The sequence below is a fragment of the Saccostrea cucullata genome, unplaced genomic scaffold (genome assembly GCF_032062105.1).
Source record: "Saccostrea cucullata isolate Sc308-1 unplaced genomic scaffold, CSIRO_AGI_Scuc_v1 ctg5303, whole genome shotgun sequence".
NCBI classification, from domain to species: Eukaryota; Metazoa; Mollusca; class Bivalvia; order Ostreida; family Ostreidae; genus Saccostrea; species Saccostrea cuccullata.
The window spans coordinates 20220-40000 of NW_026935038.1; positions in this window are offsets into that span (position 1 = coordinate 20220).

A 19781-nucleotide genomic window follows, 5' to 3' on the forward strand; every position below is an offset into this window, starting at 1 on the left:
AATGAAAATGTTTGTTCTGATTTTCATATTAAATTCTCTGAAAAATATACTCAGAACTGGGTAAAATCGTGGAGTAAAAAAAGAATTAAGAAATGTAATGAATACTGTGTGCTAAATCAAAAGGTTATGTCTACATATATAGTTTTTGCATTAGAATGTGTATTTTACACTAGCCCATCGCTTTACAGAGCATATTTTAGGTGTTATACCCACCCACCCCCTTACTTATTTAGGAGGAAGTTGATTATCAACAAAAGCAACAACAAAAAAACTACCCTACCTTTTTTTTCTATAAGGAGGGACTAAAAATAAGCTTAAAATAATCTACTATTCTACTAATTTTCAACTGTTACTCTGCCACAATACTTTCAAGTATACCCCCACCAACATTTAAAGTATGCTTTAATCATGGCGAAGTAAATTATGATATGATTGAACTTGTGTGAAGGCTTAACTTCATTTCAATATTTTATCTAGAGCCTCTTTCGGTATTATTGAAATGTGTATAGAGTTTTATTTATACTTTTGCTTTTCATTTATTTTTTGTTTGTTGTGATTTAAAGTAAATTTTTTTTTTGGGGGGGGGGGTGGATAAAAATATCCTCCTCTTTCATTGTCAGATAGGATTTGCCGAACTTATACAAGCTAAAAGTTGAAATGAAGGAAAAATTAATTTTTCTATTAAAGAGTATTGGAACCTGATTGTTGCATGGTTTGATTTTTAAAAACAAGTGGCATATCATTCTTTAAGCAAACACTATAAGGAGGAATATTAAAAGGAAATTTTATCTACTTGACAATTAAAGAATCTCTTTTCACTCTAAAGGGGGTCATTTTTCAATGGGGGTCAATTTTTTATAGGACTAACATATAAAATAATGACCCCTAGGACACTTTTTCTACAAAAAATGATTTTTTTCTACGGGTAGGGGGTCATTTTTTGTCGTTGAAAAATGACTCCCGGTCATTATTCGATGGGGGTCATTATTCGTCTTTACACCGGAAAGTTTGACACTTATTTCCCCGGTGATAATTGCGTGGATAAATTGTTCAATTAATGATTACCCTGGCTATCAAAATGTCCTTACTTTGTAATATTATTAATTTAATGATTATCGAAGTTTCAAAACGTTACGACTATGATGTGCTCCTAGCATTGAACTTTCTTACAGGTAATAAATAAATTTATAATTGGTATAAGTCCAATTATTGCCTGACGTCACGGACTCAGGCTTTAAAAGAATTGATATTTCTAAGATCCGAAACTGCACAATCATAGCTAGAGAGCAAGATTGTCTCCAAACTGATTTACATTGGAATTCTATACCTGCATTTTAAAAGAAACAATTTTCAGAAATGATATTACTGATGCAAAATATTGCAGTGTTTACTTTCTTTGCTCTTTTTGCATGGAACAGATTATTCCATGTGATTCGCCGTTACAACATGTCCGTGTACATCCTTTAAGTTCACCTCAGCCGAAGGCACAAGTGAGCTTTTCTGATCACATTTTGTCCTGCGTCCGTCTGTCTGTCCGTCTGTTTGTAAACTTTTCACATTTTCGACTTCTTCTCAAAAACCGCTGGGCCAATTTCAACCCAGTATCCTTGGATGAAGGGGATTCAAGTTTGTTCAAATGAAGGGCCAGGTCCTCATTCAAGGGGTGATAATTGGGAATAAATGAAAATTTGGTGGCATGTTTTAAAAATCTTCTTCTCAAGAACCACTGTGCCAGGAAAGATGAAACTTATGGGGAAACATCCTCAGGTAGTGTCGATTCAAGTTTGTTCAAATCATGACCCCCCCGGGGGTAGGGCGGGGCCACAATGGCCGACCAAAGTTTTACATAGAAATGTACAGGAAAATTCTTTAAAAAGCTTCTTCAAAAGAATGGCAAAGCTACAATGGATTATATTTATATGAAAGCATCCTCAGGTAGCGTAGATTCAAGTTTGTTCAAATCATGACCCGGGGGGTAGGGCGGGCCACAATGTCTGACCAAAGTTTTACATAGAAATATATAGGAAAATTCTTTAAAAATCTTCTTCTCAAGAATAACAAAGCCATACAGTGTAATTGATCATATTTATATGGAAGCATCCTCATGTAGTGTAAATTCAAGTTTGTTCAAATTATGACCCCCGGGGGTAGGGCGGGGCCACAATGGCCGACCAAAGTTTTTTATAGAAATATATAGGAAAATTCTTTAAAAATCTTCTTCTCAAGAATAACAAAACCATACTTGATTATATTTATATGAAAGCATCCTCATCAGGTAGTGTAGAATCAAGTTTGTTCAAATCATGACCCCCGGGGGTAGGGCGGGGCCACAATGTCTGACCAAAGTTTTACATAGACATATTTAGGAAAATTAGTAAGCTATCTTCGCGCCTTTTCTTTGGATTGTTCTATTGTATGCATGGGTGGGGTAACTTCCCCGGAATTAAATAAAGTTTGCAAGTTCTTTTAACTTTCTTCTAATGGTTCAGAAACTCTATCTACAGCTTCTATATCATTCTTTAAAACAAAATATCGTATACATCAGTAAATGGACATGCAACACTAAAGAAATGATTTTTCGAATTTGTTTCCCGATCCCGCGGTTGATTTATTGACTTTATTCCATAAATGGACTAGTCCAATTATAATAAACAACGCAGTTCAAGTTATCGTATCCAGATGCATTATCTTTGTCTCTGTTTAGATACACACAATAAATAAGAAAGCAGTGAAAAATCTTGGATTTTTCTTTTCACAAAGGCCAAAATATTGAATTTTCTTATTTCATTCTCGTGTTACTACCCCCCCCCCCCCCCCCCCCCCCCCGTTTAAGAAAAAGAGAAATAATGAACACACATTAATAATGTTTACTTCAGAGGAAAAAATACACTCCAACAAAATGTGTATTTAATTATATCCATCTTTTAAAATGTTTACAATACATGTTTTGATAACAGATTTTACAAAAGGTGTTAAAATGCAGCTTGAAATCAATTTACTATTATTCCAATAACAGCGTGTCACTTTGCTTGATTAAGCGTGTTTAAGTTTCACATAATGATTACCATTATTATTATTATTATTACAATTATTATTCATTATAATGAATGGTAATCAATTACCACGGTCGATCAAGCAAAGTGACACGCTGTTATTGAAATGATAGTTACTGTAGATCCAAGGGCAGATCACTCCACTTGCAGACCCCCCACCCTCACCCTAAATTACAACTCTATAGTACGCAGTGTAGAGATATTCTTCTACAAGTGAAATAAAATCAAGAGTTCAATTACACAAGATTCTCATAATATAAAGTTAGGATATGTTTTAAACCCACAAAAGTACATTGTATCACTCTTCATGCAGATAAATTGATTGATTTAGTCAGGCAAGCTTTTTAAAAAGTTGTTACTTGTTAATTTTTAAAGTCCAGTATAGAGCTACATAATTTAAATTACGGGACATTCCCTAAGTACAATGTGGAAAGTTATTGTATTTGTCTTAGGACGTTTACCTTAATTAATGGTTTAAGGAATTACGCTTTTACAAATTTTGAGATGAGTTTCATTATCACCTCCTCTTCTTGCAATTATTTAATAATTATTCGTTTTATTCTTCGATCGTCAGTCCATTCGACTGATAGTCGAATGGTCGACTCTTCGCTGACTTCCCTAATTAAACAATGTAAAATGATTTATAGAATATACTTTAGAACTTTATTCAAAGAGTAATCATCTACTACCAATTGAATACTTTCCAGAATTTAACAAAAATTGCCGTATTCGAACGTAAATACTCCTTAAATGGGACTCGAATCCAGCGGCAAACTAAAGTAACTACCCTTGACACTATTGATAATAGGTATTTAAAGCAACAGTCCTATACACTTGGGCTTTGTCAATTTTCTCCCACAAACTTAACAGGAAAGAGTTATATTTAGGTATTTGTGGATCGTCTCTCCATTTTTCAAACAACTGGTTATAAATTTTACTGTAAAAAATATATTGATAACGCAGTTCAAATTCATGGAGAGTAGACCGAGAAACAACAAATTTAATGAAAAGTGGCTTAAAAAGAGCCGATTTTTTTGCAACATTTGATTGGAACGGCTATATTCAGGTGCATATTCAAAAAAAAAGTCAAAAATATTCAACCGAATATTTGTCCATTTTACATTCACCTACAACACAGTCAATGGCTAGGTTTTGAAAAAAAAATCAATTACTAGTTCTTTTTTATTCTTTTTATGAGCCGCTATTCCTGCTGAATCGATATTTAAAGCCCCCACTTCTTTGATAAAGAATAATAAATCCTTTATTAACGAAACGAAGTGAAACGAAACGAAATCTACCGAAACGAAACAAAACCTACCGATACGAAACGAAATTAAGACAAAACCTACCGAAACCAAACCAAAATATCAGAATTTTTTTTTTTTCAAACCAAGGTATATCCTATACAAGTATTGCTTTTTTTTAGGTCAATTTGATGATTCAGCCACCTGAGGAGTGCAATATTCACCGAGTGCGAAAGGCGAGTTGTACTTCGAAAGTGGCTAAATCATCATATTGACTGAAAAACAGCAAATAATTGTTTTATTATATGATGCAATTATTCATGATACAACTCATTACTTGTTTGCATTTGTTGAAGTGTTAGCCAATTACAAAGAGAGAAGCAGTGTTACAACGTAACAACCCGTCATATTGATTTGAAATGTTTCAAATCTAGTTTAGTTGTCATGAAGGAAAAAAATAATAAAACGCTTTTTTATATAGATAGATAGATTTATGATAGATTTTGAAAGGATAGAGGATAATCAGAGAAGACTGGCAGCTTAAAAAAATAAAAATGTTTGTTTAAAAAGTATCGGAGGGAAGGCGGAGGTATCCCGGCTTCCCCACTTATCACCACCACCCCAAATTTTTATATTTACCTTATGTTATGATTACACGAGAAAAAGTCGACAGCAGGTGTTATACATATAGCTTTCCAAACCTACTTGTATTAGAGTTTCCCAGATTATTTTTAAATCAATGTAGAGAAAATAAATCCTTATATTCACCTGGAACGTCACATGCAGGTAAATATAACGTAGTATTTTTCTATATAGTTGGATCTCACCAATCAGAATGATAGGAATTATTATATAATAATATAATAAAGAAAATTATATATAATATGTAACAGCATATAGTCTATTTTTACTTCATATGACAGAGCCATAGTGCCTTTCCGACGACAAGACCTACTCAAGTATTTAAAAGGAAATCACCTGTTTCTATTTATAGAAACATGTACCTTTTTAATTCGAGATCAAACTAGTACATGTATGTAATCATTTGTGGACCAGTGTTATATTTTCATAGTTGCAAGTTTGTTACATGACAATCATTTTAATAGTTTAATACTCTTATTCTAAACAAGACTTTTAGAAAATCTTAAAAATAAAACAAGACAGCAGCTACGGGTACGACTTAGGTCATTAAAATAATTTAGGACTGTTTTTCCCCGAGATATTTTTAGGGTCAATGTTGTATAATATACATGTATCTCTGACATTATTTATACACGTATTAAAAGATAAAAAAAGAAAACTTAGGAAAAATGAATAGAGAGAGAAAAATTGCATAGATATAAAAAAAGCTGAGAGACTCGAACTCACGATCATTATGTCTACAGTCCAGCGATTTTTTTTCCTCTTTTTCAGTCCAGCAATCATACCACTAAGCCACGAAGTCATTGAAATCGGAAGGATAAATTTAAGAAAGATTGTTGAATCTAAAAATTATATGTGAAGAAAAATTAAATACATATTTTCAACTTTTTCCATATGATGACCACCTGTAACCAAAATTATCTAAATGTAATGAAGTGCAGTCATATCCAAATAAAATTATTCAGAAGTTGGTTTCTGGTTAAGGGTGGTCTTTAGCTACAGTTTGTCAGTGTTTAGGGGGATACCTCAATATTTACTATATTCTCTATATAAACTGAACGATTTTTATATCTGTCATATGAGGAAACTATTAATATTTAAATATTATTTTTGTGTGATTTGCTTAAAAGCATGTATAAACGAACACTGTATGAAAAAAAAAAATTGGTTAAACAATGTATTTAAAAATCACTACTAGAGTAGGCGGAAGTGATTATCAAATGCGCTATGGCTCCTTATAAAGTTCAAGCACTTTTAAGTTTAGGCAATTTCATATACGGGGCACTCCTACTTATTTTTACCACAAGGTACCCAACTAAATTTCAGGCTCATATTTGTTAATATATGTATATATCAATCATACGAGGGTTATTCGAAAAGTTCGTGGACGATGTCAATCTTCGTTACATTACTTACTAGAAATTTAAACTAAGCACAATATGATATGTAAAAATATTTGATTTGTTGATGTGTGAAGTTTCATACCATTCGATTTAACAGATATCAATTTACTTCATCTTAAAATCAACATGTTTTGCACCCACGAAGCACACTTAACGGCAATGTAACGTCAAAACATAGCGTCAAGAATTTATTAAAAAAAATACTATCCCTATACCTTTCAAAAAGTATAATCCAATACCCACTCATTGAGTCCTTGCTCTAATACTTGACATTTATTTTTTAAGAATTGCTCTCGTTGTATAATTTACTTTCTTAATGTTTTAATTTATTTTATTACTTAACTCTTCTTTTTGGATACGCAACTCTGAAGCACCAATGTCTTTCCTTGAGCGAGTCTCTGTCACTGAAATACTGCCTGTACTATTTGTACACGCATGCATAACTCGTTTGTGACATATTTTCTTGATTCCTCCAACATTTTTAGAGACTATTCAGGGATTTTCCTGAGTAAAACACCAAATTGCATCGTTATCTGATATTCCGTGACGTTCTAAAAAGTCATCGTTTTTGTCGTTTTTAATAAGGAATACCTATCTTCTCATGTTGATTTCTTTTCAACAAAGCAAAAAATAAAGCCATTATATGGTATACGAATCGATGTAACATTTCTTAATTTGAATTTCTAGGTTGTTTTTCGTTTTTGTTCCATTTTACAGAGAATACGACTACAGACATTATATAGTGTATTGTCTGTTACTTACTAAATTTTGACCTGCTCCGCAATCCGATTTTTGCATTTTTAAAATCTGGATAAGTTTTGAATCAATCGTAATATTTTAGAAAAAATTAATACAAATCATTTGGATTTATTGAAAAAATATTTTTACCAAATTTGGATAACATATGACGTCAAATAAAAAAGCCTCGTATATACCTACTTAAAAAAATGACATCATACGCGTTGCGAGTTTTATTTGTCAATAAATTCTTTTAGACGTCTTTGGTCGAACCTCTTTATTGTAAACTACTCCCATATCAAAAAACGAAATCGATGTCGATATAGATGATATCGACAATGTTATGTCGATATCGTATCGATATCGATCGTGATGAGCACTATAAATTTGAAATACTTGGTACCATATATGAGACTGTGCTTTGTCGATATCGACAATACCATGATGATATCGTATCGATATCGATCCTATTTGTAGAATTTATTTTCACAGTGAGGCATAAAATAATTTTACAAGGTCACAAGTGATATCAAATTTATTCATTATTAGCAGGAATATGAAATCCTATTATGATAAGGAAAGGGTAAGTGGTTGTTATTGTTTTGGATTAGGTTTAGAGTAAGATATTGGGTGAGGATGAATTTTGTTAAACATATTTTAACAGTCAAGATTCGATATCGATACGATATCGTTGATATCGACGATATCGAAGGTAGGGTAAACTTATTAATCAGAAAGTAAATATGTAAAAGCATTGCATGAAGAAACGCAGAACTTATTGTCATGGGATATGTTAAATATAAAGATTTTGTATTAGGGTGAAGGTTGGTAAAGTTATGTTTTTTAACATTCATGATTCGATATCGATACTATATCGAAGATATCGATGGCAGATACAATTTTCGTGAAAGTAAAGTAATTAAAAATAAATAGATTAAATTCACATACAAAGTAACAAGTGCGGTAAGTAGAAAGGGCTGAGCAAACATGATTCGATATCAAAACGACATCGTCGATATCGACGATATCGACACTGCACGGAAAGTTTTATAAAAGATATTTTTCAAATAACACATGTTAAAAATACAATACTAGTATTATAGATGGAAATCATAATCTTTGAACAATCACGATTCGATATCGGCACGATATCGTGGATATTGACAGTAAGGAAGATTTCTTAAAACAGAAAGTATTGTAATAAACACACAAGAATAGAGAAATATTATAGTAAACAATAAAAAAGTAATGCGTCGATATCGTAAAGTTCTACATCGTGTTTTGGACATAACTCCGAAAATTACCTCAATACAAAATAACACCGTATATGGGAAACATAAGCTTCTGTTTGGGGTTGTGAATGAACGGTAAAACCAGATACCTCCAAATTAAATTCTCGAAAGTCTCTGGTTTTAACCTATGTTTAAAGACATTCGCAATCCAATACAGTAACTTCATTTCGATCTGTACATAAACGACCCTTACACATAACACATCAATTTGATAAATTAGTTGTAACTAGCTTCTTGAACTCTTCTTAATATATTTTTCCCCGTGGGGATCCGGGTTAGAATAGGTCCTCAGTACCCCTTGCTTGTCGTAAAAGGCGACTAAATGGGGCGGTCTTTCGGATGAGACCTATAAACCGAGGCCCCGTGTCACAGCAGGTGTGGCACGATAAAGATCCCTCCCTGCTCAAAGGCCGTAAGTGCCGAGCATAGGCCTAAATTTGCAGCCCTTCATCGGCGATTGTGACGTCTTCATATCAGTGAAATATTCTGGAGAGGGACGTTAAACAGTATGCAATCAATCAATCAATCTTTATATATCTTTGCAGTAGCCAAATTATCTTTTGAATATTAATATAGGTAGTGTCCTTTAGATATTCATCAAGGTTAAATTCGAATTTGTAAAGGGGGCCAAATGAGGATCAAAATTTACATTTCCTTCGAATACTGTAAATACCGAAATGTACGCAAGGAATTAATTATCGCGTAATTTCGCGATAAACATCACTAGCGAAATAAACTTACTCGCTTTTATTTATATAGTGCTGAAATACCTGTTAATTCTCTTGATCAACAGTCCAATTGCGAATTATAATTCTCGCGATTTGCGGTCCAATAGCCATTTCGCAATAAGAAGTACTCGCGAAAAATAAGGAATCTACAGTATTTGGTTACCTAATACATTTTTCACATTCAATTAATAATTTGGAATATGTTTGAGAAATAAATTTTCTATATTTGTGTTCCCCCTCCCCTAGGCAACAATCGGGAGTTCAAAAACCGTCTTTTTTTTCTACAAAACGTTGATAATTAGACTTCTCATATGTTTTGAGTAAAAAATTATCTTTTGAATAACGAATAAATGTATATTGTGGTGGTTTTCCGAAGTCCTGCATGTTACGTTTAATGCAGTAGCCAATTTGTATTTTGGTATAGGTATTGATGACAAGTGGCGTTAAGATTCACAAGTTTAAGTGTTCTTACATTAATGACAATAGATTGATAATAAATACTCACTGTACTTACAATTCCTTATCTCTATATACATTGTATTTCATAATTACATAAACAAACCCATGATACAAGGGCCCCAATATTAGCATTTTAGCTCAGTTTGAAACATTACTGTACATATTTTTTGTAAATTGTAGAATTGTTTTGGTATTGATAAGCAACTTCTTTGTATGAGAGTTTATCTAAGATACAGAGAACTTCATTCTCAGCTATATCTAACCACCTATTAGACCCTAACAAAATGTTGTGAGTGTGGTGATACGGGGACCAATACAATTTTGTGCATCAAGTGATGACTTGTTTATAATTTTGTGATGAAAATTAATTAACAGTTTTTAAAAAAATATGGAGAAAATAAGTAAAGCATCTTCATTTGAAATAAACGCAGGCAAGCCTGTTATAAAAAGTAACTACTGTATACAGGGAAATTTTCGCCCCCGTTTTATTTTCGCCCCTTTCGCCCTTCTCTCATTTGGGCGAATTTAAAACGGGGCGAATTCAAAGAAAACAATATAATTCCTTTAAAAAAATTATGACTGGGCGAATTTAAAACGGGGCAAAATTGTTTGCAAGTGTGAAAGGGCGAAAATAAGACGGGGCGAAAATAACCCTGTATACAGTATTACTTGAAATGTATATTATTAAATTGCAGCCAGTTAAAGAAACTAGATTTCAAAAAGCACACTTGCTGAGTTCAATTGCGAATAAAATTATCAAATCTTTGTTTGTTTTACCTCTTTGCGTGTACAAGTTTGGGTATGTTAGTAAACGTTTGAAGTAAGTATAAAGATTAGTGATGTTAACGGATCCTAAATAAATCACTGTAGGGGATCGAGTTGTTGCTTTGGCTTATCATTACTGTTTACTTAGATCTCTTCTCGTTATCTTGACTTTTTAATCGATATGAAGTACGAAATTTTTCTTTAAAATTAAAATGTGTTCTCTGCCCCAGATTTAATTGTGAGAAGAGTTAAACATGGTGATGTCTGTCTATTTGATTTGACCAATTTTGTATGATTCCGTAATTTGAATTTTTCCCTTTCTCACAAATTAAATGAAACTTCATAAAATTTTTCAAAATGTTATATCCGGTTATATCCGGTATATGAAACAAGAATTATACTGGAATACCATCTAAATCACATTTACTCACACGAAAATTACTACAGTTTAAAATAAAAATGACAGCTCCCTTTGCAAAATATCTAACCAATGACGATGTTAGTGTTTTAGAAATATTTCCTTAACAAATTTCGTTAAATTTTGCACAACTGCTCCCCACAAATAATCTAGTCGCAGCAAATATTTTTCTTATTGTAGTTAATTAAGAAATCAGTAGTTACTAGTTAGTGTACAGAACAAAACAAATTGAAAAATCTACAATATGTAAAATACTTTCATACTTATCTTATGATAAATACTAGAAGTATATATTTGAAAGAACCTTACTGAAGAATTGGATTTTAATTCTTAATTTAATATTTAATTGTCAACATTTTATTGATTTGGATTGGAATTGGTAAATTTTATTCGCAAGAGTACTAGTGTAATTAATAATTAATCAAAAGGCAGATTACTAGTATGTCGACGGATTTCACATTGTGAATTGTTTGTACTAGTAAATTCTATGATATATCAAAGTTCTTTATTCATATGTAAAAAAGTGTAGAATTGAATGAACATAATACGCTTATTTTTTGCATTACTTTTCTCTGATATATTGAACAAATGCTTCTAAAAATGTTGAAAAATTAATGTTATGGTTTCAAGTACCATTGTTAACCTAATAAAATGTTTATTACTTTAAGAATGTGTAATGAATATGACTATGAATTATGAAAAATGATTATTAACGGTTATAGAATCATTTAATGACATATTAATGACATACGTAGTGTGTAAATATCATGAAAAGTACCTTCTTAAAGATCAAAATTACAAGTAGTATCAAGACTTAACACTTTTTAACACTGCACTGTCGGAATTATTGCAAAGTTCTAAAAATTCCATAAAGCATTTTATTTTCGTAAAATGAATTCTGTTCAGAATTTTGTTATATAATCTTTGTTTATCTTTTTCCAGTTTTGGGTGTGTTAGAGATGATCAATCGCGAAAAAAAGAAGGAAGTTTTTTTCTGACTGTTTTCAAATTTATCACAGTAGGAAACTTATCTTGGCTGTTTGGTTTTATTGAGATATGTTGTCTGCTGGGATAACCACACATGCAGATGACGCATAAAAAGGTCTTGGACCCCTTCGATTTTATATTTCTAGAAACGTGAATTTTGGACCTACTACTGTTAGTGAGAACAATAGCTTTTATCGGCCTTTATCCAATATATTTTATCTAGGAAGTTTGAAAACTAAAATTTTTGCGTTTCTGTGTTCTGTATTATTTGCATTGTGCAATTGTAAGTGGGGGATATATTTTATTTGTCACTGGTGTTTTCTTGTATAAGAAACTTAGCCTTGTTTTTTTTAAATATCGAAAGCTTCATTTTGTCTTAAAAAGATGAATGTCCCAAATATTTGAAGAGAGTAGAAATGTTTTATCAGTATGTTTAAACAATATATACGTAAAGTGTTCAGGAATTTTGATTTCTAATTCATATAAAAATTGTTTTATTGTATTTTATTAGAAGTATAGCATATATTTTCAGCAGCTTCCAAAAACAAAAGTGATTTAATAAACTTCACACTTTATCCTGAAGACAGATTATACAAAACACTTGCTTTGTATACAGGCACCCCAATATATGAGTACCTAGACCAATTTCAGACACATACTTAAAGCACATATTTTATCAATTTCAATATCAATCATCAACTCATTGAATAGAACATAGTTCCTTTCTACAGGCTTTTTCTTTTAATATATATAGTTTCAGACATCCTTAGTGAAACTTCTTCATTATAAACGTTTACTTAGTTTATCCCTAAGAAATAACCTCACATATTTAAAAAAAACTCTAGACAGAGCAATTTCACATCCGATTATGGTTCTGAAAAAGTTGATTTGTTGCTTTGACTTATCATTACTGTTTACTTAGATCTCTTCTCGTTATCTTGACTTTTTAATCGATATGAAGAATGACAATTTTCTTTAAAATTAAAATGTGTTCTCTGCCCTAGATTTATTTGTGAGAAGAGTTAAACATGGTGATGTCTGTCTGTTTCATTAGACCAATTTTGTATGATTCCGTAATTTGAATTTTTCTCTTTCTCACAAATTAAATGAAACTTCATAAAATTTTTCAAAATGTTATACCCGGTATTTGAAACAAGAATTATACAGGAATACCATCTAAATCACATTTACTCACATAAAAATTACTACAGTTTAAAATAAAAAATGACAGCTCCCTTTGCAAAATATCTAACCAATGACGATGTTAGTGTTTTAGAAATATTTCCTTAACAAATTTCGTTAAATTTTGCACAACTGATCTCCACAAATAATCTAGTCGCAGCAAATATTTTTTCTTATTGTAGTTAATTAAGAAATCAGTAGTTCCTAGTTAGTGTACAAAACAAAACAAATTAAAAAAATCTACAATATGTAAAATACTTTCATACTTATCTTATGATAAATACTAGAAGTATATATTTGAAAAAAAAACCTTACTGAAGAATTAGATTTTAATTCTTAATTTGATATTTAATTGTCAACATTTTATTGATTTGCATTGGAATTGGTAAATTTTATTCGCAAGAGTACTAGTGTAATTAATAATTAATCAAGACAGATTACTAGTATGTCGACGGATTTTACAGTGTGAATTGTTTGTACTAGTAAATTCTATGATATATAAAAGTTCTTTATTCCTAAAAAGAAAAAAGTGTAGAATTGAATGAACATATTACGCTAATTTTTTTGCATTACTTTTCTCTGATACATTGAACAAATGCTTCTAAAACTGTTGGAAAAATTAATGTTATGGTTTCAAGTAGCATTGTAAACCTAATAAATGTTTATTACTCTAAGAATATGTAATGAATATGACTATGAATTATGAAAAATGATTATTAACGGTTATAGAATCATTTAATGACATAGGGGAGTTTTATGAAGAGGCTTACTTTTACATTCGACAGCTGGCTTTTACATTTTAGGAAATAGAGTTTGTCTCTGTATAAATTGTAGAAGTCAGTCGTCGATTGTAAAAGTAAGTCTCTTCATAAAACTCCATTAATGACATACAGAGTATGTAAATATCATGAAAAGTACCTTCTTAAAGATCAAAATTACTAGTAGTATCAAGACTTAACACTTTTTAACACTGCATTGTCGGAATAATTGCATAGTTCTAAAAATTCCATAAAGCATTTTATTTTCGTAAAATGAATTCTGTTCAGAATTTTGTTATATAATCTTTGTTTATCTTTTTCCAGTTTTGGGTGTGTTAGAGATGATCAATCGCGAAAAAAAGAAGGAAGTTTTTTTCTGACTGTTTTCAAATTTATCACAGTAGGAAACTTATCTTGGCTGTTTGGTTTTATTGAAATATGTTGTCTGCTGGAATAACCACACATGCAGATGACGCATTAAAAGGTCTTGGACCCCTTCGATTTTATATTTCTAGAAACGTGAATTTTGGACCTACTACTGTTAGTGAGAACAATAGCTTTTATCGGCCTTTATCCAATATATTTTATCTAGGAAGTTTGAAAACTAAAATTTTTGCGTTTCTGTGTTCTGTATTATTTGCATTGTGCAATTGTAAGTGGGGGATATATATTTTATTTGTCACTGGTGTTTTCTTGTATAAGAAACTTAGCCTTGTTTTTTTAAATATCGAAAGCTTCATTTTGTCTTAAAAAGATGAATGTCCCAAATATTTGAAGAGAGTAGAAATGTTTTATCAGTATGTTTAAACAATATATACGTAAAGTGTTCAGGAATTTTGATTTCTAATTCATATAAAAATTGTTTTATTGTATTTTATTAGAAGTATAGCATATATTTTCAGCAGCTTCCAAAAACAAAAGTGATTTAATAAACTTCACACTTTATCCTGAAGACAGATTATACAAAACACTTGCTTTGTATACAGGCACCCCAATATATGAGTACCTAGACCAATTTCAGACACATACTTAAAGCACATATTTTATCAATTTCAATATCAATCATCAACTCATTGAATAGAACATAGTTCCTTTCTACAGGCTTTTTCTTTTAATATATATAGTTTCAGACATCCTTAGTGAAACTTCTTCATTATAAACGTTTACTTAGTTTATCCCTAAGAAATAACCTCACATATTAAAAAAAAACTCTAGACAGAGCAATTTCACATCCGATTATGGTTCTGAAAAAGTTGATTTGTTGCTTTGGCTTATCATTACTGTTTACTTAGATCTCTTCTCGTTATCTTGACTTTTTAATCGATATGAAGAATGACAATTTTCTTTAAAATTAAAATGTGTTCTCTGCCCTAGATTTATTTGTGAGAAGAGTTAAACATGGTGATGTCTGTCTGTTTCATTAGACCAATTTTGTATGATTCCGTAATTTGAATTTTTCTCTTTCTCACAAATTAAATGAAACTTCATAAAATTTTTCAAAATGTTATACCCGGTATATGAAACAAGAATTATACAGGAATACCATCTAAATCACATTTACTCACATAAAAATTACTACAGTTTAAAATAAAAAATGACAGCTCCCTTTGCAAAATATCTAACCAATGACGATGTTAGTGTTTTAGAAATATTTCCTTAACAAATTTCGTTAAATTTTGCACAACTGATCTCCACAAATAATCTAGTCGCAGCAAATATTTTTTCTTATTGTAGTTAATTAAGAAATCAGTAGTTCCTAGTTAGTGTACAAAACAAAACAAATTAAAAAAAATCTACAATATGTAAAATACTTTCATACTTATCTTATGATAAATACTAGAAGTATATATTTGAAAAAAAACCTTACTGAAGAATTAGATTTTAATTCTTAATTTGATATTTAATTGTCAACATTTTATTGATTTGCATTGGAATTGGTAAATTTTATTCGCAAGAGTACTAGTGTAATTAATAATTAATCAAGACAGATTACTAGTATGTCGACGGATTTTACAGTGTGAATTGTTTGTACTAGTAAATTCTATGATATATAAAAGTTCTTTATTCCTAAAAAGAAAAAAGTGTAGAATTGAATGAACATATTACGCTAATTTTTTTGCATTACTTTTCTCTGATACATTGAACAAATGCTTCTAAAACTGTTGGAAAAATTAATGTTATGGTTTCAAGTAGCATTGTAAACCTAATAAATGTTTATTACTCTAAGAATATGTAATGAATATGACTATGAATTATGAAAAATGATTATTAACGGTTATAGAATCATTTAATGACATAGGGGAGTTTTATGAAGAGGCTTACTTTTACATTCGACAGCTGGCTTTTACATTTTAGGAAATAGAGTTTGTCTCTGTATAAATTGTAGAAGTCAGTCGTCGATTGTAAAAGTAAGTCTCTTCATAAAACTCCATTAATGACATACAGAGTATGTAAATATCATGAAAAGTACCTTCTTAAAGATCAAAATTACTAGTAGTATCAAGACTTAACACTTTTTAACACTGCATTGTCGGAATAATTGCATAGTTCTAAAAATTCCATAAAGCATTTTATTTTCGTAAAATGAATTCTGTTCAGAATTTTGTTATATAATCTTTGTTTATCTTTTTCCAGTTTTGGGTGTGTTAGAGATGATCAATCGCGAAAAAAAGAAGGAAGTTTTTTTCTGACTGTTTTCAAATTTATCACAGTAGGAAACTTATCTTGGCTGTTTGGTTTTATTGAAATATGTTGTCTGCTGGAATAACCACACATGCAGATGACGCATAAAAAGGTCTTGGACCCCTTCGATTTTATATTTCTAGAAACGTGAATTTTGGACCTACTACTGTTAGTGAGAACAATAGCTTTTATCGGCCTTTATCCAATATATTTTATCTAGGAAGTTTGAAAACTAAAATTTTTGCGTTTCTGTGTTCTGTATTATTTGCATTGTGCAATTGTAAGTGGGGGATACATATTTTATTTGTCACTGGTGTTTTCTTGTATAAGAAACTTAGCCTTGTTTTTTTAAATATCGAAAGCTTCATTTTGTCTTAAAAAGATGAATGTCCCAAATATTTGAAGAGAGTAGAAATGTTTTATCAGTATGTTTAAACAATATATACGTAAAGTGTTCAGGAATTTTGATTTCTAATTCATATAAAAATTGTTTTATTGTATTTTATTAGAAGTATAGCATATATTTTCAGCAGCTTCCAAAAACAAAAGTGATTTAATAAACTTCAAACTTTATCCTGAAGACAGATTATACAAAACACTTGCTTTGTATACAGGCACCCCAATATATGAGTACCTAGACCAATTTCAGACACATACTTAAAGCACATATTTTATCAATTTCAATATCAATCATCAACTCATTGAATAGAACATAGTTCCTTTCTACAGGCTTTTTCTTTTAATATATATAGTTTCAGACATCCTTAGTGAAACTTCTTCATTATAAACCGTTTACTTAGCTTATCCCTAGGAAATAACCTCACAACATTTTTTTTTTAAACTCTAGACAGAGCAAATTCACATCCGATTTTGGTTTTTTAAAAGTCGGAGGTCTCTTGCTTTATTTTCTTTAATATAAATATAACTGGAAGTTAATGTTTGGTTTAAAAATGAAAATTGACTGCACATCTGGAGCTGATGATTATGAATTCTGTAATTAGGATAATCTGCGCTATACCTCCGAGAAAACCCGTTGGCAAAATTATTCAGAGAACATGTTAAGATACTTTGTGTCCCCTGCTTAAAAACAAAGTAAAGGAAAGAAAAGGTGAAGAAATGGAACAATTATGCAGATGGAGAAAGAAAAAAGTTGAACCTTGGCCTTTCAGCTTTTGTCTTAAAGGGACATATAGACACAGATCTAAATTTAAAATTTCTCAATTTTTCTGTAAAATATAACGTGACTTATCTGTTGCTTAAGCATTTATCTCGGAAATATAATTTTAAAAAATGTTTTATCTGGAAATTATTGAAACTATTTATTTCGGGAAGCGTTTGATTGACACATTCTTGCATGTCACAAGAAAGTTTTTTATACACAATAAAAGTAGAAATTCACCCTTTTCAATGCTTGTAATTGTTGTTTGTCAATATGTGATAAAGATTTTTTTTATAAAATACACTGTAAAACTAGAGGTAATGTGAGCACAGAGGATAATAATTGATACCCCTCGTCTCCCATATGATTATTATAATGGCAAAGTCCATATGTTTGCGCTGGGAGACGCAAAAAAGTGCCAGTTAAGAATATGAAATAAGTGGTCAAAATGGCATTAAGTAATAAAGAACCTGGAAAGTATCTTTATATTTTATTCAGTGGTATAGGAGGTACTGTGGATAAGAAATGGGTACCCTTCAATATCATAGAAAGCATGACAGTGTCAAAGTTTTGGTATGTGAAACCCAAAATATGTGTTCAATCAAAAAGTAAAAAAAAGTCACCATGGCACTTTGTAACAAACGGATGATGAGCAAAAATGCTTCATTTAAAATTGTTTATTATATGGCCCCAAGGTTCTGGTGTTAGGGAGGAAGTCTATTGATTATGTAGTGAAAATACATAAATTCTTTGAAAATCTTCTTTGCTCCTGGGTATTAAAACCAGAAGTCTCTGTCGAGATTGTAGCTCTACTGGTTCCTCGCCTAAATGTTAACCTCAATATAGTAATCCAATTGCTTCTCACTATATTCAATATAATGTCCATTGCTAGTTTTTATATTCTTTGCGATTTATTTTGTAATTGTGTGTGTGGTGGGGAGATATCATATTATTTATTAAGCTTTGGGCACTTTGAAGTAAACGTTGCAGTTCTTCGGGATGATAGAGTTTCATGTTACATGTAGGCGTTGGCATGATAAAGAACCCTCACTGCTCAATGGACCAAAGCGCCGAGTTAAAGTCTAAATTTGAAGCCCTTCGGTATATGATGAAGTTTTTATTTAAGTAAAAAGTTCTTAAGCGGGGCGTTTAACAACAAACACATAGATACAATCAACCGATCTGGGTCCTTTTGATGAGACCTATAAACCGAGGTCCGAGTAAAGGACAAAATTTGCAGCTTTCCACTTTCAAGTGCATGGTGGCTTCTCCATAAGTGAAAAATTCTCGAGAGGGATGTTTAACAACAATCCAACAAACTAGCGCTATTTATTTATGGCATTGAGTCTTTCTTATGTCAATTAAAATTTTCTTTGCAGATAAAAATAATAAATTCTTCTTATTGTGATAGGAAAATAATATTTTAATACCTTTATGCGTTCAGGTGTATTTTGGACAATTTTTATTTAAGAAACAAGATGTGTTTGAGAAACACAGATGCCCCCGTATGGCAACATAGTAAAGATTAAACTTTTCTTATATGCAAATATAATTAATTGGTAACAAAAGTAGGATATTTTCAGTGGTAAACTATTGTGAAATTTGAAAAAAAGCCAATGTTAAAGTTTTTTCAATAAGTACAAAAATCTCCAAGGTCAAAAGTTCAATGTAATTGGTATCAAATGAAAGCTCTTGCAACATATAATACTTATGAAGAGTATGGAAGCTCTAGTCCTTATCGTTCAGAAGTTATGGCCAAGGTTAAACTTTTTTTAAAAGTAGGTCAAACTCCAAGATCAAGGTCATAGGGTCAAAATTCTTGTTATCAAATGAAAGGTCTTGTCACAAGAGTTAAATATGTAAAGTATGAAAGCAAAAGCCCTAACTATTTAAAAGTTATGGTTAATGTTTGCATTTTTAAAAGTAGGCCAGTCTCAAAGGTCATGGTCAAAGGGTCAAAATTCTTGGTATCCAATAAAGGGTCTTCTCACAAGGATTACACATATGAAGTATGAAAGCCCTATCCCTTACCGTTCAAAAGTTATGGCCAAGGTTAAAGTTTTTTTTCACAAGTAAGGAAATCTACAAGGTCAAAGGATCAAGATTGTTGGTATCCAATGAAAGGTCTTTCAACAAAGATGACATATGTGAAGTATAAATGTCCTGGTATCCACTGTTCAAAAGATATGGCCCAAGTAATAGTTTAAAATTTTCATGTAAAAGTGGGTCGTACTCTAAGGTCAAAAGGTCAAATTTGGTGGTACCCAAAGA